General features: G+C 44.9%; 1 protein-coding gene across 4 annotated transcripts in view; it reads right to left on the bottom strand.

Moving 5' to 3' along the window:
• Positions 1-23,954, bottom strand: part of LOC126867308 (Krueppel-like factor 6) — a 275,511-nt gene that overhangs the window by 94,246 nt on the left and 157,311 nt on the right. The window contains exon 2 of one of the 4 annotated variants that reach the window (XM_050621689.1): positions 5,625-5,741. The exons of the other annotated variants lie outside the window; for them this stretch is intronic. The gene's annotated coding sequence lies outside the window, so the exon portion shown is untranslated. The remainder of the gene's footprint in view (positions 1-5,624; positions 5,742-23,954) is intronic. 4 annotated transcript variants of the gene reach the window in all.

The raw sequence follows: 23,954 nt of genomic DNA on the forward strand, positions 1-23,954 counted from the left end.
AAGTGAGAAAAATTACGTTGGCCCGGCAGCCTTGCCGAGACAACGCAACGGTGCTTTATGCCGCAAGGGTCGACGCGTATTTCGCGCGCTCGCTGCGAGCGGACCGGCTGTCGAGAATGTTTACGAGTGTTCAGCTTCGCTGAGAACGAAACGCACTGAGATTACACTGTCTGCGACACTGCACCGTGTCTATGATCTTGTACATTTGTCGAGCCTTTATGCGTATACACAGGTTTGTTTACTGGCTTTACGCAGGATTGGCGTGTATTTCTGATATGGTGTTGCAGAATTGGCGAGTTACATGTAATACAGAAACGATGAATAATAGAGAATAAAATTTGCGCACGACTGCTTTCTACGGGTAAGAAAGATCTTGTGATTTAATTTCAGAAATTTCACTGTTATAATTCCAAATGTAAAAACAATGGATTCTGAGATTCTGGAACCATTTACATTTTCATAATCTAATCTCAGAGCATACTTCCCTGTAAAATCACTTGTTTTCAATGAAACCCTCATTTGCTTCAAATTAACCATTCATGGAAACTTAAATCGGTGGATGAATAAAGATTCCAAGAATTTTCAGTTTGTCACGGAGATTCGATGCAATTAACCAACCACGAAAAAAGTACTGTGCAATTTAAAATGTCGTAAGAACGTCCGTGGCTATTAACTTCTAATTCCTTGTGTTATTACGACTCGCAAGCACGCGGTATCCTTAAGCGGGTTTCCGTGTGCACACGGAAGACAAGATTGCCGCCGTCCTCGCGTAATTATGCGAGCTTAATGAGAGGAAAATGAAAAGCCGTTGCCAGCCAGGGCACGCTAATTTTCTAATATGTTTGAGAGCGGCTCCTCCTAAGACGACGTTAAATTTGCGAACTCGAGCAAGAAAGACGATGGAATACGTGCGCGCTAATTGTTGTTACATCGAGGCGTCAGCCCGCCAGTGGAATGGGAAACCCATAATCAGACACCTCGGGGCTCAACTCCTGCGCCGTGAGTTTAGAATATGAAATTGTTTATACACTTTATGAATGACAAACGAGCTAATGGTGCATCTAATTTAATAGAAAAAAATTGTACAAAATGAGAAAAAATTAATCGCTGCTGATAATTATCATCTAGTGCACAAAAAAAGAAGAACAGCTACTATTTTGCCTTTCTCTTGTATTAAGAATTTAAAATTTCGATAGAGGTTTATTTTAATTATTTATAGAGTAACTGAAGTTCTACTTAGAAAGCACAGTCTACATTTTACATAAAAAAATTAACATATGAAAATTAATTTTCAAACTACTCTTTGACACTTTGATTAATTTCCAACAATTTACACGTTTGTAGCTTGTTCCACTGTATGGACCGTTTAATTCGACGATAATTTAATAAACAGCGATTCCAGCGGCCGACTTCCGCTCGTCGACTGAATTAAATCGATCGATAAGCACTGATTGACCCCTTCGGTTCCAGAGGTGGGGGGAAAAAAGCGGAACGATCGAGTGTGCACGTCGAGGCATAAATAACACCGTGTCGGTTCCGACCCTCCTTTTTACCGTATTCTGGCCTACCAAACGATCTCGCGTGCTAATTTTAATTTATCGTTCCCGGTGGAAAAATAGAGGACGATCTCGCGCGCTTCCGACCCGTTATTTGGAACATCGTCGGATCAATGTATCCGCCGGATCCAGCTTCGCCGATTCTCGTTCACCGTGCCAAAATTCTCCGTCAGCCGATGGAAGCGGCAAAAAGCGAGAGAGGAAAACGCGCGTCGACGGTCGCGCGATTAAAGCATCGTTAGCATCGATTAGCCTCGCTAAATTCAACTTTGTCACGGTTTTTCGCGCTACGAAATCACTGTAGAACCAGTTCATACACATTTTGTCGAGTTTAATTAAAAACGATTCTTCCTAAATCGAACGAGAAAGTACCGGAGACTCGAGAGGAAGTACCGCTAAACTTCTACTGAAAGAGTGCCACTTTCAGCAGCCACTTTTGAAAGGGCGGCACGAAGTCATGGCTTTCTGGACCATTTCGTTTCCCCACCTCCTCGTTCCAGTTTCCTCTCGTGTTCACCGAAAATCCTTAGAAGAAACTCACGCGAAGGTGCCCAGGAACAATTTCCTCCGATCCAGAGAGAACGAGAGTGCTTACGGTTCATTTCGCGCGTGTCTGCCAGCTTTGGCTGTCTAATTTCTATCCAAATCCGACCGTTATCGCAAAAATTCCCTTTTTCCTCGACGTAATCCACGGAATATGCGTAACCAGCAGCTATCTTGCGTCGCATAAATTCCAAATTTCCCGCCTCGGCCACAAGAAACATCGCGCGAGCCATAACTCGTTGAGAACCGGCGAAAATACGTGGAACCAGTCCACGATTCTCGGACGAAGGAAAAACAACATTGTCCTTGTTTAATCCCTCGACTGACCGCTGTAAATCTCCGGATACGGTAAAGCAGCCGAGTCCCGGGGAAACCTGGATCGGGTGCGTGCAGTCGGAATATGGGAAAGCACGGTAAATTCAAAGGAGAGCGCCGTATATTCTGTAACCTTTAACGCAATTAAGTTGAAATTCAGGGGTGTGCACGTGGCCGCACCGTGTGCTTTTAACCAAATGGTCCTAGCGAGCAAACAGCGCGGCGAAACGTCTACGCTTATGCAAAAGTGGCGAGTAATTTGTGCTCGTTTTTCCTGCGAGGAAGAAGCTGCTTGGCAAGGCCTGCAAATGCTCACCAATCTGTTCGCAGTATCGTTGCATAACGCCGCTGCAAAAAAATGTGGTGCAGTTTCCGCGTTTTTTCCGAAGACCGATCGTTTCTTTTTTTTTTCTTCCCCCCTCTTTCCGTTTCTTTCTTTCCGTGTTTTTGCAGGTTACGTAGCGCGATATATAGGATATCTGGGGACATAGCGAGTCCGTAAGAACGATTCGATGAATATAAATGGTACGCGAGAGATGCGAATTCATAGAGAGGCGTGTCGTAATTTTTTGATGCGCACCTGCATGTTTTATGGATCAGTGAATCCGTGATGCTATCGTTTTAATGCTGAAATCGATGAAGTTTTTCTTTAAACGCGGTTAATTTTGCATCGAGCTTGGCCACTGATCTGCTATAAATTACTTTTGTACATTATCCGTTGGTCAATACATTTTAGCTACTGCAAGAAATGCCACGATCGAAATAAAATTAAGCGTCCGCCACTGAAAGGTTAATCGATCGATTTTCGATATTCCGGGGTAAAATCAATTACCGTTTCAATTTAAATGACGTAGAAAGCGGTGAAGTTAAAATTAGAATCATTTGTAAGTCCTCGTCCAAAGACCCATTGGTAAAACCAATGCACGAATGATCTTTGATTCAGATACAGGCTTGGCTCAGTATCAAAGCGAACGATCGTTCCTTTTATCCGGCGGAACACCCGTTATCGCCCTTAATACCCGTGTAGCAACATACGAAGAGGAAAATTACAGTTTCGCACTGATACACAGCAATGAAAATCTTGGAAAGGAGGCGATTCTTAGTCATGGCCACGTGCGCTCGTCGATACGAGAGTGGCAAAGAAATGAGCAGGCGTTCATCCATGGTCGTTTGCGTTCCTTCTCCGGTTGTAAATGTTTAACTTGGAAGAAAAGGGGGCGAAAGATAACGTGGATTCGCCGTTTGTACGTTAAACACATCCGCTGAAAGGAAAGGTGCTCTTAGACTCGGTTTATCTTCTCTCACGCTCGATCGTAGAATCTCTGCCATGTATCATTGCGTATACCATTGTGCGTACCACTATATTTGCGTACCATCAGATCGAATCGCCATGGTTTTTCGAATAATAAAAATCTGCCTTTTTCTTTTTTACGATAAGAACGATACGAAGTAGCGAAAGATCACAAAATACTCTACAGAAATATGCAAGTATAAAGAGAGAAAGATAAATTGTATAAACCGACGAAGGAAGAAGAAAATTTGCACTCGATGCAGCCTTGAAAATTTATCGTTTGTGACTTTTCTAATAGGGTTCGCGAAGGACGCGCCGGAAGCGACGCCATGTTTCTTTGTTCCCCTTGGGGAGTGTATTTATAGCACAGCTGAAAAGGAACATCGAAATTCGGTGCGCACCAATGAAATACGAATCTGTCGGAAAATGGCCGCACAAGTAGCCATCGTTACGAACCGGAAAAGGCCAGCTACGTGTTTGGAAGTGCATGGTCATGTGATAGCTTCCATATACTTGTTTCGAAACAACAATGGATCCGCGCATCCGGAGTATGCAAATCGCGTTCGAAGGTTTGGACCTTTTCGTTGGTTATTGTTAATGGATTTCGATAAACAATATCGAATGAATTATAGAGTTTACATGAAATATCGTTACGTTTATAATTACGTTAAATCAGAATCAAATACACGCTACTGGGACAAACGTGATCTGTATATGACGGGCACTAGAATTAAATGCAAAAGTTTATTCGTTTTTGGAACGTTTAATTTTGGAATGACTGACTCTAATGAGACGTCGCTATGAACTTCGAACGTAGTCTGAAAATTTAGACACGTGATAATGGAGGAATGTAAATTTCGCGGTAGACAAGCGTCAAGCGGCCAACGACTAATTTCACACTTCGCGGATCGAATTCCAGCGTCACATTTTATCCATGTCATGACTCTTTCATAACCGTGTGTCGCGAAATCATAGTTCTCCCGTGCTTGCTGATTTTCAAAAAATTTCACCTTTTCCATGGGAGACTTTCGTACATTTTTCAAATGTTCCCGACATTCCATCTAATTATTAAACTAACTCGAATCGTAATGTTGGAAAGTTCGTAACCTATAGAAACTCGCGTTTCAGTCAGGTTCTGGAGGTCTTACTCCAGTCGCGATTCGTACTAATCATCGCATTAACGAAAACACTTATAGCGTTCCGTGAAGATTACAGTCTCCCTGAAATATCAAAATTGCAGCATCCCATTGATCTTCGCAGTTATTATTCATGCCCGTGTTGAAACCAGAAGCTCACGGAATATTCTCGAGCCTTGTGAAAGCAACAATTCGGTACGAAGTCTCCAAGTTACACGCTCTTCAAAGAGCGATTTTGCAACTGGTGCTAATTGAAACGAGGCTCGAGCATCGCGCTTTTGTTTCCGAAAAAGAGTCACCCTGTCGCTTGCAATTTACGAAAGATCGTTTCAACTACGTATATAGCGAGCTTAATAGATAAATTTGTGAACTCTATTTCATTTTCCTGAGAATCTTAGCCTTACACATAGAATGTACAAAGCAGAGACTGTTTTCAAACGTATATAGTAAGTTCTTTAACTCTTTCCAACCCCTGAGTATGTGCTTTTTTCCTACGATCTAACTATTCAGCATGCACCATCTAATAGATCAAAACGTACAAACGTACACAAAGCAAGACAAACTCAAGCGTAAAAATCGTGAACGCGTACGTATCCTGAGGAATGCGTCTCGTATGTGCACGTTACGTTAGGGACGGGTTGGTGATCCGTAGGCGGAAGAGGGCACGCGAAAACCGCGCTTAATTTTGTAGAATCTCGCTCGAATTCCACGAACTTGGTGGACGATTATGCGTATTCCATTAACTCGAAATGCAATTAGAAATAAAGGAGCTTGCTAGAATACCTGCGATTCCCGCCGTCCTCTTATCCGCTACTCCTCGTTGCCTGACCAACTCCCTGGGGCGGCCATTGCGGAAAACACTGGCAGAGAATAGCCAAACCGGTGAAAATTAGCGCTTACCTAAAAAAAAAAGACAGAGAAAAACGATTAAATTTTGCTTCACGCTCGTTTCTCGCACGTTGTAACTTCAACTGATAAAAAGTAAAGTTGGCTGTGCAAAAATGGTTAGGTAAAATAGAGAAAAAGCTTTTACTTTATTAACTTAACGTTTAGAAAATTCGAGTATTTATATAGTTTAATTGTGAACTATTTATCATAAATATATTTAATTACCATTCTCGCATATCGAAGTAAAGAAATTGACCATGGAAGTTCGAAACAATCGTCTCGCTTGACGAAGATTTTATCGATCATTCGACCGATCGATCGACGAGGCGGTAATTATTATCAAGTGCTGTCGCTTGCGTAGATGCGAGAAAACGAACAGTCACTCGCGACGGAACGTTCTAATTAATATCGACTGGCTAAAAAGAGGCGTACGCTCGGTCAGTTCCGGCGCAAAGGTGCTCTTTCGTGCGTCGAATAATCAACGCCGAACGCGACGCAAAGCTGTCCAGCCGAGCGACAAAATCGAAAGTAACGACACGTCGAGTAATTATTATTTTGATCGTCGAGCCGTGAGGACGAACTACGCAGAAGGGGAGAAGAATAGGGGGATCGAATCTCATATCCGACCGGAGTGGCTCATGGCTTTTGATCGGACTGACTCTACTCCGTGTCTTCCGGCTTCTCGCATATCGTTCCGCCCTTGATTGCACCGGTAATGAATGAGTCTTGCGTTACATTCACCAAACGGTTATTTTCAAACGATATCGTTTACTATGTAATCAACATTCGATTTCATAAAATGCGATTTCATGTAAATGAAATGTGATCGACCAAGAAACGGATATTTTTTTTATTCGTTTGTTCTATGGATTTTTTAGCTTTTTGGAACACCATCCTTTGAATATCACGCGTGAAAATACATTCTATATCCCATCAAGCTTGAAATAAATCACGACTCGTGCTTTCATCCACATGAACGATCTCCAATACGAATTTCCACACCAACACATTGTTATCTGAACTTAACGCACGGCGTAGAATTAAGCCGAGGATCCACAACAAAACTATGCTACAACGTTGTTCAACACAATGGCAACCATTTTCAGGTAATTCCGCGCTGCAGTTCCTTCCTCCCTCCCCTTTTTTCTTCTCCAACCACTCCCTCTCTCTCTCTCTCTCTCTCTCTCTCTCTCCCGCGATTCCGTAATACAGTCGCTATTATTCTCTCGACATTAACGACCTATAATTATTTCCAATTGTTCTGAATTTAGTGGACCATGGCGTGCGGAACGTATCCTCGCACGATATTGCTCAGAGAAACGGCACAAATGCATTTCGAGTTAGTCTTTAACCATTTGTACGTGCTCACGGAAGATTTTCCTCGGCGAACCTATATTCCGCGACTTACACAGAATTCTATGCAAATGATTCCCAATTTAAAAGTATGACGTCTTGAATTTTCTTAACTTCCTAATGTATTCGAACAATTCCCTAGCCCCGTGTGAAATATTCGCGATGGTCATTGAAAATTTCACGATGACAGATTAATAGCGCTATAGCGAATAAATACAATTCTCTATGCTTTCATTCGCATTGACGCGACAAATTTTCTCTAAGACTGCGAATTTATGTACTCTTCTACCGTGATGGATTTATTTCGTGTTTCAAAATGTCATTTCGCTGCCGTTACTTTGTGACGCATGAATACTTGATCTGTCAAACGATTGTCAAATACTCGCAACGAAAATTTTGCGATTTCCGATGTGAATACATTAACGTCGCTGCTGTAAATATTTCACATTGGTTTGGCAGATTCTCTACATCTTTCAATTTTTATCCAAACTATTCCTCTGATGTTAAAAACAAATGTAACACTCCGTATTCCGTTCATAGCCATAATCACGCTTTTCTTCTTCCAAAAAGCAAAAAGAAATCGTAAAACTGGGTAAAGTCCATTGATTTACTTCCACATATTTCTTCCAACCAGAGGATCGCTGATTACTTCGAAATCTCTACAAATGTTTGTCCTTCCATGGAACAGCAAATCACGTTTCTTTGCGACCGCGAAACTCGTTGGATTCGAGTATCCGAACATTACGCGTTTTGCATATATTAACGTCCTTTTATTCGTCTCTCTGACTGATTACAGGAGAGACAATTCGTTGGCGCCGGGTGGACACGTTGAAAACCTCTAGCCCCGTAGTCGGCTACGAATTCGGAATCGTGGATGGGAAATACGTTCACCGAATTCGTTACCGAGATTAGGTTACACCGGGCCCGGTAATGCAAGCGGCCGATGCGCACGGATAACGCGAGTTCGGCGCTCCTAAATTAAGGCTTGGCGAAATATGGTGTGTGTTGCCATACGCGGCTCGCTACACGCGTACATCGGGGCGAGATAGCAGAATTGGCAGGAAATTGCAAATTGCCGGCGAGAGCCGGTCCGGACCGCGGCTGTGCGCCCGCCATTTCGAACCTACGAAATAACCTGACCTGCAAATTGAAACCGGTCGTCGCCACTCGAAGCGGCCCGACCACCGATAACCGGTCGACTGCCAGCTGACGACCGCCCCAAAGCGTCCCGGAAAAATAAGCGCCACCCGAAGGCTGCGAACGAGCTGGATTTTACGTTCATGTATCTCTATACATACGTATGTGTACATACACGTGAATATCATACTTGGTACTCGTATACCAGCGTTCGTTCGTTTCGCGTCCGGCGATTCTTCGATTGTTTGTCGAATTTTTCGTTTCCCATGTGTTTCGGGGTAAAGGGGTTTGTTCAGCGATTTGTCTCAATTAACGAATTTTTGCTTCTTCCATTTGTAAGTTCATTCCACAGATTCATGAAAATTTAATAACGAGGCCGGCGCGTCAATGTGTCGCTCGACGGTGTCTAACGAACCGACTGCCACTCTGAATAAATATTTCAATACGCGGTCCCGGAACAAGGTTCCCACTCGTCGCGATAACGTCGCACGTTTCCGGTAGGGGAAAACACCGAGCCTCGTAATTTCGTACCGTTTCTCCCTCCATCTCTGTCCACCAAACGATCGGTCTTTTTCGTTTTGAGAATGGAACGAATCAATGTCAAATACTGGTTGCAAATTGGAGTAATGCGATCTAGTTGAAGATCGAATATTTTTTTCCTGAAACACATAGTATATTTAGCGTAGCGTTTCTTTTTTTATAATGATATAAAACAAATCGTAGAACGAAGGGACACGAGAGGATGACTTGTGGAGGAAGAGAATAGGAAATTTCCTGGCGTTGCTCGCGTTTCCACGGAACACAGTCACCCGTCATCGGTTGTGTGTTCACCCTCCGGCCAGTGTCAAACCAGGCCGTAGCAGGGTGCAAACGAGCTCCCTACGGCCTCGTATTCATGCGCTAGCTGGCCGCGCGATTATTTACCTTTAATTAGAAGCTTCGACCTATTGCTTAGCACGCCGAGCCCAGGGGTATCGTGCCGCCGGCGTTGAACAAGCTGCTCTCAGCGCGCATTTACGATATCTATAAATATGCAGATGCATTAATAAACACCGGCGTGCCGGAATTTTAATATCCTCGCTTGGAATTGTTAGTTTTCCCACGAAGAGCCGGCGAAAACGGAAGGATTTGGAAGTGAATTCAAAGAACGTAAACTGTATTATTGAGAATGTTATGGTTACATTTTATGGAACATTTCAGCGTACGTTTTGAAAGTTTATTACACCGAGGAAATATTGTATTGAAAATGGAAAGTATTACTGACTGTCCTGGATTTATTGTTGCTTATTATCTTCTTTTTCTATTATATATTTTTTAAATTATTGCGCCTCGCGAAAGTATTTAAAAAATTTTAAACAGTATAATTTCGATGCGAATAATGATCACAATGTACATCAACTATAGCTTTCCTGGAAATGGAATTTAAAAGATTCTTCTGTCTGGTTTCACATTTTGCCATCCTTTGATTCCGGCGCAAAGCAAAATTACAGAATTTTTCTGACGAAATCCATGGCTCACCTAACCGGTTTTCACTCGTGTAAATACGTTTGTACGAACGTAAAAGGAACAATTTTTAAAAGACTTTCAGTCTCTCTATCCGAATTTTCAGCGAAAAGAAACCCAGCGCGGTTTAACCAACAATTCGAACAACGTCCATTTTTATTTATACATCTGTTCGGCAACGAGTCAGGCTCTCGATCGGTAAAACGCACACGTATCCGATCAAAATGCGATCGGAGAGATATTAAGCAGTCACGTCGAATGGCATCCGGAAGGGCGACACAGCGGCGCGACCTTAAAGGAAACTTCTCAGTCGGCTAGCTCCATTTTTAGCGTTGTCGATAGCAGGAAAAGTCGTCGAGAAGCCGTTTCGCGATTTGTTCGGCGTAGTTTACCCGTGAGCGGGCATCAAACGAAACATACAAGCAGTGAGGACTAGTCGAAGACCGCAAACCGTTCTTACGTGTCCGTGTACGGACTTTCCACGCGGAAATCGGTCCACGTCGTCTCTTTAAATCGCCGTTTCCCGCCGAGAGATTCGATGCGAACCATCGAAAAACCTCACGAAGTTTCTCGACTTTCAAGTTGTTTCCCGTTTCTTCGTAAGTGAGTGGAAGATTGCTTTTTTGGAACGGATTAACTTCAACGTTGCTGTGTTATTTGCAGATGGCAAGGAAGCACGTACGACGATGGTTGAAGTTTTAGAAAATATTTTCACGATAATTTTCATTACAGACATCAGCGATAAAAACGCTGATGTTACACAAAATATTTCTTCACCGCAATTTCCATCAAATATAAGCAATAGGATAAACAAACGAAAATAACGAGCAAAGTGAAACAAGCGCCAACAAACCTAAATACGTCCCCTATATTTCTATATAATTGCAATATCCCTTTATTTCTTCCAACACAAAAATTCCATCATGCTTCGTCCGCAAGATTCCTGCATAGCAATCCATCTTTATTATCACTCCCATTTAGCATCCTACTCTCACATATCCAACCGTCACAATCCAGCCAATATTACACGACACTAAAACCATCCCACACATCTATCTCTCCTAAACACGGATCACATTAAACCAACGTCCGTTATTCGAAAAATTTATTTCCCAAACCGGTCGTCCATCGATCCCGGGCTAAGAATGGTGTCTGCGTGATCGGGCCAAGTTCTGGCCTGCTATGAAATCCGAAGAAAAACCGTGGCAGCGTCAGCAGGTGAGAGTATACATAAATCTTAGGCTCTTGCTCCCTTCTGAAAAATAAACCTTTCGTTCCTTTCTTGGCGCGCGCGTTGCGTCGCCACGACCGGCGACCCTGTTTCCGTAGCGGGTGGTAGATGAAAGTTTTCCTTTGTGCCGCGCCTTGTCACGCCGGCCATTTCAGCCAGAACGGAGAGAAGCCCAGAGACCTCCGGCCTCGGGGGTTGAAGCAGGGCGAACGAGGGGGTGGCGCGTTTTCTGTACACATATTCTGAAATCCCGGGGGTGTCTGACCGAGTGCTCGCTGGTAGCCCGGGAGAATGAGAGACTGCCGTTTCATGCCCTTTCTCGAGCGCGAAAAGAAAGTTTGAGCCGAATGGAACGCGACCAGAGACCGTCTCGCGTGGCTCTCTTCTTAGACGGAGGGAAAATTTATAACGCGCGATTCTACGCGTACAAGAAAATCCTCGTGGATCAGCGCTCAACCACGTTCTCGTCATACGCTTTTGTACTTACATTATCTTCTCTTCCTTTTCAGAAATTGAGAGTTCTTTTAATTTATTGGATATTTTATAAATTCTTCTCTTCCTTTTCAGAAATTGAGAGTTCTTTTAATTTATTGGATATTTTATAAATTATCTTTTACTAATTCTAGCAATTTTGTAAATTAGCTTCTGCATATTGTTTCCTTTTTCTCGTTGCTCCAATTTCTGATCATAGTGAGAGAATACCCGTTCTAGTAAGAGACAAGAAGTTGTTATAAATTGTTCGTTTTCTTTTGCAGGATTTCCATCAGAAGGAGGGCTTTAATTCGCAAGTTCCGTTCGAAAGAAGGACAAGCCTGGAAATTCTTAATGAATACCACCAGTGGCTGGTATTTACACCAGCTCACGTTCGAAATCGAGGCGAGAGCCAACTTTTCCCATGTTTAGTTAACTCTTCGACTCCGTGGCGCCTTCTCTCCTTCCGTTCTGTGTACACCGGTGCGAAACCGAGGAATGGAAGAGATAAACCAATAGCGGTTGGTTCGGTCAAGGGCTCAGTTCAAACGTTTCTTTTTTAATTAAACAACACAACGGACGCTTGCGGTTCCACTTTGCGCTTTACGTCCCAGAATGAAACTGTTCCGAGTTCACGACAATTGCAAGAAGATAGATCAAATCAGACTCGACCATTAGAAACATGTATTTACACTGAATACAAAATCTAATTCCTCGATTAGAGACGACTTTTGCTAATTTCACGAACAAAATATTCGCAACCTTTTCCACTTGCATATTTTTCGTTTGACACGATTCTGTACCGAATATAGATTGCTAGGAATTGTGCAACTTCAAGCAATACAATTCATTATCTAATAGCCTTAGAAATTACATTTCCATTCTAATAATCTATCATTCCAATCACGCGTCACACCATCTAACCTCATCTAACAAAATTCTTCACACATTTCCTCCACCTTCAACATCATCAAACCAAACATACATTTTCAAACATAATCATCCATTCCAAATCTCGTTTGGCAATCGTCATTCGCGAAACATGCTGAGAAACAAGCGTGTCCTGCTGTACGGTAGAATTAAAAGCAAATATCACGACGTCCGGGAGCAGGGCAAATCAAGATCGATGTACCGGGTCGAGCCGCGTTATTACGACTACTGATATAGAGGCACGTGCGTACGAGCGCGAGAGGGTCTGTGGGAGGTAGAAATCCAGATACATTATCCGGTGTATCCGTAATAACGGCAGGCTGGACAATCGGCCAGCCGGCCAAATGGAGGCGAACTCGCTTGGTGGTCCCTTATTCTTCGTGTACATAACCTCGTATATACGTCAGGATTACGAGAGGCCGCTGGCCTTACCTTTGATCCTTCTTTTTCCACCCACGAACACCAGGGTGCACACATACTTGGTGGAGGCTGATGCAACCCCCATGAGCAATCCCATCGGGACCATATTGCATCCGCTCCGTTAAAACAGCGGGACGCGTGTATACAGAGCCACGCGTTATGCTATTTGGTTGCGTCTTACCTGTTCCACGAAGATTGCATTCATAGAGCGAGTTGGTTAGAGATGTTTCCTTCTCCCTTTTTTATGGAGCCTGGGGATTCCAGAGTAGAGAAAATGGAGGTAGCTGGGAAGAGGCATGGGTTTGTAGGGTGAAAGGAGGTGGGTTGAGAGAACTGAATGTACTTTTGTGTGGATACGGTAGTACTGTTACGATAGCGTAGTCCTGTTAGGATGAACGAATATAGATAGAAAAAGGAACATTGGATCCTCGCTTTGTTTTCTATCGATTACGATTGTCGTTTCAGTATATTCTATTTGCTTTATTGCAAATAGTACAAACGTCTGAGCATTTTGCGTATACATAATTTGTGGATGGGAATAGATATTTAGAGAAGCCATGGAACAGAAAATTGATTTAATTAGAATTAGAATTAATAATAAAAATAGGTCAACAATCCAAGGAACGCGACTGTCAAGATTCATGTTGAAAAGAAAGTAAGTCTCGGTGAAATGAACAATTGATCGAGTCGATGCAAAACGCGGTAGGCACGCTTGCATTAAAATGCGAGCACGTGTTTGTGTACGAGGGCGTCGCGAGCGGAGGGACGTTGGCTGTAGCGGCGATAAAATCCTCGGAATTCCTGGCTCATTAAATGACGCGAGGCACGACAAACGGGCGTCGGAGCTTGCTCGATCGAACGCGCGCCGGCACGTTGCTTGCCAAACCCGCACGACTGTTTGGCGATCGCAAACACACGGCTGAAATATTAACGCGATAGCAGCGGGAAACGTTCGACCCTTCGGGAAACTTTCGCCGACTAGTTATCGATCCTGGAACCAGCAGTGTACTAGCCTAAATGGATCGTGCCACGAAATTTCCAGGGACGAGAATCGTAAAGAAAAAATCGATAGCGCTGTAAAAAGTGGGTGTCGAAATGGCGAGCATTTGATTACGATTAAAAACTGTTCATTTCTGAAGATCTCACGCGCGCAATACGTATTTTTATCACGCGCAGCTAAATCTTCATACGATATCATGTTTCGAAAATCTTCACGTGTGTTTTTTGAATCTCTATTCACTTATAATCAATGATATAACCTACACGGTCTTATCTGTCTTCGATCACTCATCACTTCTACTTCTAATATATTACAAAACGCAAAAGATACAACTCTGCTGACATGACAGGAATTGCTAATACAGAAATAATCACCAAACTGCAAAAACTGATACCACTAAGTGCTCATAGTTTACGAGTACGTTATCGTATTTATCCTTAGTGAGCGCGAACGAGAATCGCAACATGTAACGACTTCCTGTCGCTTCTTTCGACCCGATACAAGACCGATAGGATGAAGAGCGCAGGTACTACGCGAACGCTGTTTCCCTGGATGATTAAGGTTCCAGCGACTGGCGACATTTATCCTCGTTTAGCCGGAGAACCTGGCCATTTAAAGGCGTCCTGGGGTCCGCGAGCTAGCAGCCGGTAGGCAGCCGCCATTAGGCGGCAATAACGCCGGCTGGCCTGCACGGAAGCGAGCTATTGAGGCCGTCGTCGGCTTAACGCGCCGCTTGCAGTTCGCCCGCAGTCGCGATTACAGCTAAGTGCATTCGCTCCGCTGCCACGAGCCCCTTCTCCGTCGACCACTACACCGGCTAGCGTTACACGTGCACCAAGAGCACGCTGGATCAGCCAGCGAATACTAGATAGACTGGCCATGGAACTACGACTCGTTCGTTTGCTCTTCGAGGTGAAAGCGTCACGTTCGATAAGGGGAATCGGGGAAGATAAAACAAGAAAGTTTTATACATACACCTCGAACGTGTTTCAAAAAATATAGGACATGTCAAACTTATATTGACATTATAGAAAACAATAGGAAACGATTCAAATCGTAAATGTCTCTTCCATTTAAATGTCCAAATAATTTTGACGTACTTCATATTATTTTATTTATTAGATTAAAAAAAAAAAGAAAACAGCTCATCCATCAATGTTTCCAAAGGCAATATTTCACGTTTCATCCTCGTGTCTTCCGATCTACAAAACGAATCATTCTCTCGTACACGCGAACACTGTCCAAATTTCACGGAAGGGAAAGAGAGAAGAAGAGACAGCACGCGTTGGTGGAACAGCTGAAAACGAGGAATCGGTGGGGGACGAGAAGAAAGGGAAACGGACGTGTGTTTCGAGCGTGTGTTCCACCACCCCCTGAGCGCCGACGGGAAGGATAAGAAGAGGGAGGGAACCGCTAGCCCTCCGTACATTTCCACCCCAACCCATGGGTCCGAGCGTACCGTATAAATAGATAGGCTTGAACGAGACCGTAAAAGCTTGCGGTCTCGTTTCGAATAATTGGATTTGTCTGGAACGGGACCGAGAGACGCCGACAATTCGCGCGCGCGACCACGCGTTCCTGTGACTGTGTGCAAACGTGATTCATTCTCCGGCAAGCTCGTTCTCCATTTCCGGCAAGCTCGTTTTGAATTCGTCGCCTCCTTCTCCTCCCCGATTTCAGGCCGGCCGGGCAACCACCGAGCGCATTCGACCGCGGCTTCTACCTCGGACCAAACAAGGAAGCGGAGAAAGGACGGGGAGCGTAAAATTTGAAATGGTGCTATCGCGAAGTCAAAGCTTCGGAAACGAGGGTTTCCTTTAACGGTTATATTATACATTCTCATGCGATAATTCCACACGAAAGAATTTTTAGAGAATTTCCCTAGAAAGCTCACTGCTATAAAATTTTGCCAAAAAGCCATTTCACATTTTTTTCTTTTTTTTTTTTAGCGATTTGGTTAGACAAATGAAATTCCAATTTTAAGGGAGGAATTTTTAACGAATATAGGACGAGCAGGTCTCGATTAACAGGCCATCATTTTATAATGCGCAGAGTTCCACTGTGTAAACGCGGCAGAGGAACAGGAAAATCTCGTCAAACGATCCGAGGCTTGTTCGTGCACACAGCGTTCGACGATCTCGTACAAAGAGCTGCACCTGCACAACCACTACTGTTCCCCGCATACCGGCGCAATTACACTTAACGCGGCAGAATTACGAGGCATTCGTGCGGCACGAAAATCCGCGCGGAATTACAAGCATAATTTCGACACTGGTCGAACCTGGTTTCGTCGAGTCGCTTCATACACGCGATCGATTCGATTCGGCAAACAGTCGTTTCTTCACCGGGTCTTTGCAATTTTTGTGGATAATTTATGCGAGCGCGCGCGCGCGCTGCACCCCTGCGATCTGCTGACTCATAAGGTTCGTTTGCATGCTTGCGTGTCGCAAGTCCACCCTAAGGGGCACGCGTCATGCAGAAAACTGGGAGCACCGTGCACCCGTGCACGTACACACGTTGAAACAACGTGCCTCGTCGATCGCATCGACGCGAGGGAGAAAGGAGAGCAAGTACAAAAATTAGTCAATATCGTTTTAAAAGATCTAATCGCGAGAAAGCGAGGAAAGATCGGAATCAAAGGAGCCGCGGTGGATTGTTCGCGAACCGATATAAGAGAGAACCGAGTAGTTAGAATCGAGAAGAGGGAAGAGTCGATCGTTCGTTTGCATAATATTTATCGGCGATTTCTTCGCCGATAAGAAGATCACGGTTCGTCGACGTAACGAGGGAGTAGATAGAGATGGAAGGCTCGAGAAGGCTCGAATCGAGAGATCGGCGATAAGCGACAGAGCAGGGTGGAAAAGTTCAGCGTGACCAACTTTATCTACCCCGCTGGGGTAGATGAAAGGATCAGCTCGCGTGTGAAAACGCGCCCGGTATCCTCGCGCTCGAAGCGAGATATCGGCTCGATGCACGCGACTAATTAAAAATCACGAATACGAGACGCGTACGAGATCAGCGTGAAAAAGCGTGCCGCTTTCACAGAGATAGTAGGAGAGAGAGAGAGAGAGAGAGAGAGAGAGGAGAAGAGAAGGAGACGGTAAATCAGAGGTGGGGTACGCGAAGAGAGTAGAGCAGCCAATTTGATTACCCGATAATAATTAATTGCTCGTTACGTCGCGCGGCGCGATGCAATTAATCACTGTCGACGGCTTTTCATTTTTCTTGTCCCCATCTGTCCCTCTATTCTCTCTTCATCGTGTCATTCCCTCCTTATCGCTCTCGTTCTCTTTGATTCGCTCGGATCGACTATCTTTCTCTCTTTTTCACCGCCGTCCTCCCTTCTTCCACCTTTCTATCCCACCCCTCTTCGCGTACATTTTTCTTCTCTTTTTACCTTCCTCTATTTTTTTTTATTCAGTCAGGTTGGTTAGCTAGCTGCTTCGTGGTCACACTCTATCATGCGAGGTTCATTAGGCTGGACGTGTCACGACCGCGTGGGTGACCGTGTGCCATCAAATTGCGAACACGGACCGTGTCCCATTCTGCTGCACGAAGTGCGCTTCAAGAGTGGCCCGAATGGGGGGAAAAGGGAAAACAGAGGGTCGATGGAGGACAAAATAAATAAATAATCGTCGTCGTTGGTTGGCACACGGGACCCGGCTCTCCCCTCGCGGCTGGGACGGGGTGGGGGAGGAGAACGTGAGGATGGGGACTCGACGGGGCTATAATCGATCGGGGACGAGCGAAACGAGAAAACGCGAAATTTCCGCGGGACGCCCGGCGAGCTGAGGCTGTAGCGTGAGTTACGAGCAGGACGCGAGCAAACTACGCGGAAGAACGTAATTGCGCGTCAGACTACCCCCGGCAAGCTTATTAAGTCGAAGGTAAAGACGTTGCGTAATGAGGCGAGCTACTTAACGGTGAGAATTCTGATATCGAAAACCGGTGGAAGGGATGTCAATGTTAGCGCTGGTACACGGATAAAAAGGGGAACGCGCAATTGCCGCACCGGCGAGCTTCGGGATTTTCATTAAAGCGCAGTCCTTTGAAGTCGGCCAAGTAACTGGTAATATTTTGCGAGAGTCACGCGCGATTGACGAAGCCGTGTAACGATCGTGCGGAGATTTCCCGATAAAGTCGAGAATCTGTCTTTGCGTGAGATTTCAGGAACGACGCAATTTCGAACGATTTAATAACTCGGATTAACGTACTATCGATTTTCATTCAAAATCCTTTAAGATTCCGATTCGACTGATTATAAGAATATATCTATGTGATCTTAAAACTCGGCAACGTATTAACGCAATATTCTTTTTAGAATTTTCTCCTGATTAATCAATAGCCCAGTTACTCTGATTCAACTTGCTCGAAGTAAATTCTTAACTAATCAGAACGAGGCTTCGCTCTAAAATACTCCAACGTTCCCCAAGTTACACACAATTTGCCGTTGCTATAGTAAATTTCCAAAATGCATCTGCCCTACTTGCTTCTAAAACACCCGACAAGAACCGACAAATTTGGACTTGGAAACAAGCTAGCGGAAAAACGGTTAGAAGAAACTCGACCACGTCGTACCAGCCGTACCGTGACTTCCGGGGAGACATTACCGGTTTTTGCTGGACGCTCTTGATGCAAACTTGTTATACGTCGACGGATCGTTATGCTCAACGGGGCGAGAAATCATCGAGCTGCGAGAAATCAAAATGTTTGACGACGCTCGTTCGTCTTGGTGACGTGTGCGCGCTCGCGTGCCACCTACACACGTCTGGAACACGGAAGGGTGCGCACACATGGTCGAGGATCGAAACGCGAGGGATGAGTTTGACGGTCGGCGGCCAATCATCGGCATATGCCACGGCATGGAGTTCATGAGTGACGTGCCGACGCTGTCTATCCGGGACGGAATACTTGATATCGGGACTACGGGGTGGCACCGAGGATCGCTTAATATGCAGAGTAGGATTAGGAGATGCGTATGCTTGATACACCCTCTGCCACGATCCTCTTCGACCTATGGCGACTTCGAAATTGAAAGACGACTATACTTTCTGGTTGAGCTATTTGAATTCTTGAAATTTGTCTTCTTGGAGTCATTGAAATTTTATTGTTGTTGTTGGAAACATAGTTAGAATATTTTGTCTATAATATCTTCTTCGTTTTATAGTTTTATAGTTTGTTCCATTCATTTTGTTTTAGTTAATGTTTAGGTTAAGCCTAAACAGAGTATATTTAAGAACTTCCCAGTACAACAGATTATCGAAATATAATAGGGATCGTAATGAAGATAAATTAATTCGAAATTCAACCCTGTTGGAACTTAGAGATCGAGGCCCCTTAACCTACTTCTAAGCAACTACTAAATACAATGTATACTTCAACAACTATTATCGAACCTTCAGCACGATATAAAGAGGAACATAGTACACGCGAGTGAACTTTATTGTTTCCACTAAGAGTATTTAAAATTCCATCTATCAACGTCTCGCTGCCATTCAAGAGACATCGATAAGACAGCGGGGGCAGAGAAAGATTTCTCGCGTTGCGACGAACGGCCGGCGGCCATAAATATTTCCCAATTTTTTCTTTTTCAAGCCCGGTTGTTATACAATCTCCCTTTGAGCCTGTATTTGCTTTTGGGAGGCCAAGCCAGGTCGCAAAGGCCAGAGGTAAAATGTTTTATATTTTACCACCGCACCAGAGATCGGGTCTTTGCCATTACATGAACGGAACACGCACGCGCAAATTCGAACCGGAAAACAGCAGGAGGTACGGTAGACCATGGTGTTCACGGAATACTAATGCTTGTCAATCCCGAGGGTGCTATTCCTGTGGCATATTGCCGATCGGATGAGACCCACGGAAGCTACTACTTCTTTCGAGAAGCGCTCTTTCAGCTCTGGAATCACTAATGATGACGTATGCGTGATCCTTTTCCATGGCGCATGTTGCATGACGATGCCGAGCTGAGGAAACGTCGAAAGATACAATGCACCTTGGAAGTTAAACGATACGTCGATTTGTAAGGAAAAGCAGGATTTACATAATATTCTAGGGACATTCTAGGGGTTATTATTCCAGAGGATACTCATCTAGGAAGAGCAACGTTAGGAAGCAGTATCCCAGAGAACAGTACTCGAGGGATGATACCCTGAGGGCTTAAGTATTCTACGGAACGGTATTCCAGAGGGTAACGTTTTAGGAAATAGTCTTCCGCAGTGTAACACCGTACAGGGAATTCTGCGAAGGCATAAAATTCTAGGGTATAGTATCCTAGGCAACAGCCTGTCGTCCTTGTGTTCCTTTAAACCTACCCTTGTAAAAACAAAAGAACTTTAGTATCCGAAACATCCTCTTCTTACAAGACAAAACTAAGTAAAATATAAATTGGAGTAAATAACTTCAGACATCGAGAAGTCAAGGTTGCAAAGAACTTTCAAAGAATGGTATCCTTGTAAACCAAAGGGAACACGAATGGGTCTTCAGATCGACGCGAATCGTCGCCTTATCGTCCGTTTCCTCTCGGTCGAGCGTAAGGAAACTGCTCGAGGGACGCATTACGGGGTGGGCTGTGAGGCGTTTCCGCCTCCGTCTTCGAAGATGTCCAGGTTGACGTAATGCTTTCCCCGAACAGGGCGAGGACAATCGAGGCGGCATGTACAATCGTGTCACGCTAACGAGCGCGTCCTTCGACTAACATCGTTAGCAGAGATTGCAGCGGAGAGGAGAGGCAGAACGCAGCTTCCCCCTTCGGCCGTGCGACAAGCGGAAGTATCGCGATTATTCCGGCGCAGAACCAACGCGTTTCCAGAGCCACGCGCGCGGTTCGATTCGTTCGTTCGATCTACCTCCGAAGCTCGTTACCACGATCAACTTGAAATATGCGCGTGTATACGGAATTAATACCGGACGATAAGGAGCTTAGCCGGTCGCGCGGTTTTAATTCGCCTAACTGCCGCTGTTATCCGACCACGGCTCTCCCGAGTGCAGCAGCCCTCTTTAATTCGCAACCGTTTCATGATGATACACTTTAGTTTTGGGAATTATCGTATATATCGATATATTGCCCGGAACTACGAAAAGAGAGAGAAACGAAAGAAAACAATTTGGCTTTTTCTAGGAGAAAACCAGGTGGCTAGGAACGATAACTCGCACGACGAACGATGGGGGAAAATTATCGCGAAGGACGCGCGAGAGTTAGCCGAAAGAAAAGTCTCAAAGGGAGGCATTACGTTTGGCTCTCTCGGCCGGGTGTTCCAGTGGTGTCTGCGGGTGAAATACGATTGAACCGAGCGAACCGATATCCGGTTGGAATCGGTGGGAGGCGAGGTAAAGAATAAGAGCGCTTTTTCTCCGCGTGAGGTAAGATCAGCGGAGAAGAACAAAGGAGAGAAACGTGGAAAACTCGAGGGTTTGTAGAGGTGAAGCGTCGTGAAAAAACGGGAGAAGCGAGAGAGCTACGGGGTAGCCAGTAGAGTTTACGAGAAATCCTGGCCGTTAGCCAGGTCGCCCGCTCTGCGTCCGGGTGAAAATTATTCGAGATATGAATTTACGGTTGGTGCTGGGCTATAGAACGAAAGAAGCACGAACCAGAAAGAGGGGAAAAAGGGACAGGGTTACGAACACCGGTGGAAGGTTAGGGAGAGGAAGCAGCGTGGATGACGACGAAGTCTCCGAGAGCTAGATAAGGCGAGTCGCGGTAGGACTTAATAAACTTAGAAACCCGAGCGGCAAACCCACCAGTCTATCCGAAATTCCACCCCCAACCGCCGTCGCTGCCGCTGCCGTTGCCACCAACCACCGTCAAACCTGGTCCCCTGCTTATCCCTTGGCCCGACAACCCTCTCACGGCTCTCAAATTACCTCAGCGTCGAATTTCACAGGCTGCGGTTTTTCGAGCCACACGCTGCCTCTCTTCGATACTCTCTCGCCTCGACCTCTTTTACCAGTCGACGGCGAGACGCTCGAAAATCGTGTCGCGAGCGAACGAACAAACCAACGACGAACCTCGGTCCGGCGTTTCCAAACCCGATCAAAGAGCTAATTTTCGTCTTTGAAGTGTCACGGTATTCACTGTTTTGCGATATCGTCGCTGAAACGTCGCTTTCGATCTAATTTGATCGACCGGTTTCCACGTTTTTTATTTCAAAAAAATAAGAGAATTGAGTAATGCATAGAGAACTTACTGTCTTTAGACAATCAGCGATCTATCAAAAGCGTCCACCAGACAAAGGAAAATTACAAGCTATTTTTGAACCTCAGTTGGGACGAAGATAAAACACAGATTTTTAACTCAGGAAGATTAAACTTAGACTATCCCTCTTGTCGCAACTGGAATATTTTCCACGCCCGGGCGACGTTATCCAGAAGATCCAACGTCGGTTTCAGCAATGCTGGGAGACGACCCGCCGTGTCCCGTCTCTTCGCAGAATATACGTCGGCCCTTAAAACCTTAATGAACTCTTGTCTGCTGTCGAGTAAAACGCCATCCGGAAGAGTCCGCGTAGCCGGAAATTAAGGAAGTCCCCGAAACGTCGCGTATCAAAAGTTGAGTAACTTCTTGGCGTGCACGTTCGTACGTAAGCGGCGAGCTGGGTCGCGTTAACGCGCAAAGATATGGGGCTGAAGTCCAGTCGGATCGTTTCCGCGCCAACTTTGGACGTCCACGGAATTTAAATGCGTCCTGGCCACGACTCTGCTTCTCCGCTCCGTTTCTTAATCGTCGTTTACAGCCGCCATCGCGATAGAGTTCCGTATCGCTGCAACTTTGTTCGATGATCAGTGGGAAAACTTAGGGTTTGCGCTCGAGGAAGAAGGCGAGCGCGCCATTTTTCGCACGGAATATTCAGTCGGTGGAAATATTCAACGCACGGGCTGGAACACACTCTACGTTAGGGAACGGCGTGAAACGGGAAGGCACAAAGTACCAATTTCAAACGTGATCTCGCGGCTTACGTTTAAGGAAACTTTGTAAACACGAGTCATGAAGTATGCATGGTTTGCGCGATCGAACGCGGCTGGGCACCGCGTCTGAGCCGCATTCGACTTTCCATCATACAGATGCTGTGCGCAACCAGAAACTGATCAAAGTTTTCTCGATACGACAGGATTTCAAATTAGTTATTTATACGCCGCATCGAAAGAAAGAAAATGACGACGATGCTTTGGTCTATAGGATGGTGACTGGAATGGGGTGGTTGAATGAGGATGGAATACTCATTTTTGCTTCGTGATGTGTCAATGGTTATTGTCGTAATTCTGAGCGAAAGATTGGAAATTAATAGAAACAAATAATAAAAATAAAAGGAAATTGGAATAATACAAATTAATTTGATGCAATTTTTATTCAATTTCACATTCAATTGTATATTATTCATATTGAAATTTTGTTTCAGTCTGTAGCTTTGAAATGTATTTCGCTTGTTTGTATGTATACATATTTCACTATGTTATAATGAATCAATATTGCAGAAGCAACTACGCTCATTCTGACGTACCCCACAATATTCCCACCCGTAACCTTTTCTTTGAAAATCCGAAACGCGATGAATACCGATTTTCAGATACAGAAACCGCGCAGCTGTCAGTGCGTTCTGCTTTCGATTAGTAAATTAAACATTATAATAGATACAATATAGTGAGATCTCCGTTGCAGGAAAGTACCCATATAATCCCTATTAGTCAGCTTGCTGCAGAGATTGGAATGTCAGTAGTTTCAGCCTAACGCGGTCAGACAGCGCGGGTATTATTGCGAGAGAAGCGGTGTACGCCATTATCGTGTGATACCATTGTGTCGACTGTGTGTTGTCTCGCATCGGGGCAAAGGTAAAAGAAACAACTGAAAGAGAAAGATGAAAACACGTTGATAGGATAAAGGAGGGAAAAAATAGGGACGGGAATATCTAGGAGATACGTCGCGGAGAAAAGCGAGAACACAGGAATGCCTGCGGAACAGAGACATTGGAGGGGAGAGAAAACACGCACTATTGTTTTACGCTACTTTGTTATGCGACTGCCGGTCGACCGTGCACCGAGGGAACGTCGCCAACCTGACAACCTACATCGGGCACAATGACGCCGTCCGCGCTCGGTATATCCGTGCAATTGGAAAATAAGTCGTCGCGTGGCAAAAACGTTTCGCGGTGGCAAGATGGACGAGCGGCACGGGAACACACGGCTA

This window comes from Bombus huntii, chromosome 1, assembly GCF_024542735.1.
Source record: "Bombus huntii isolate Logan2020A chromosome 1, iyBomHunt1.1, whole genome shotgun sequence".
NCBI lineage: Eukaryota > Metazoa > Arthropoda > Insecta > Hymenoptera > Apidae > Bombus > Bombus huntii.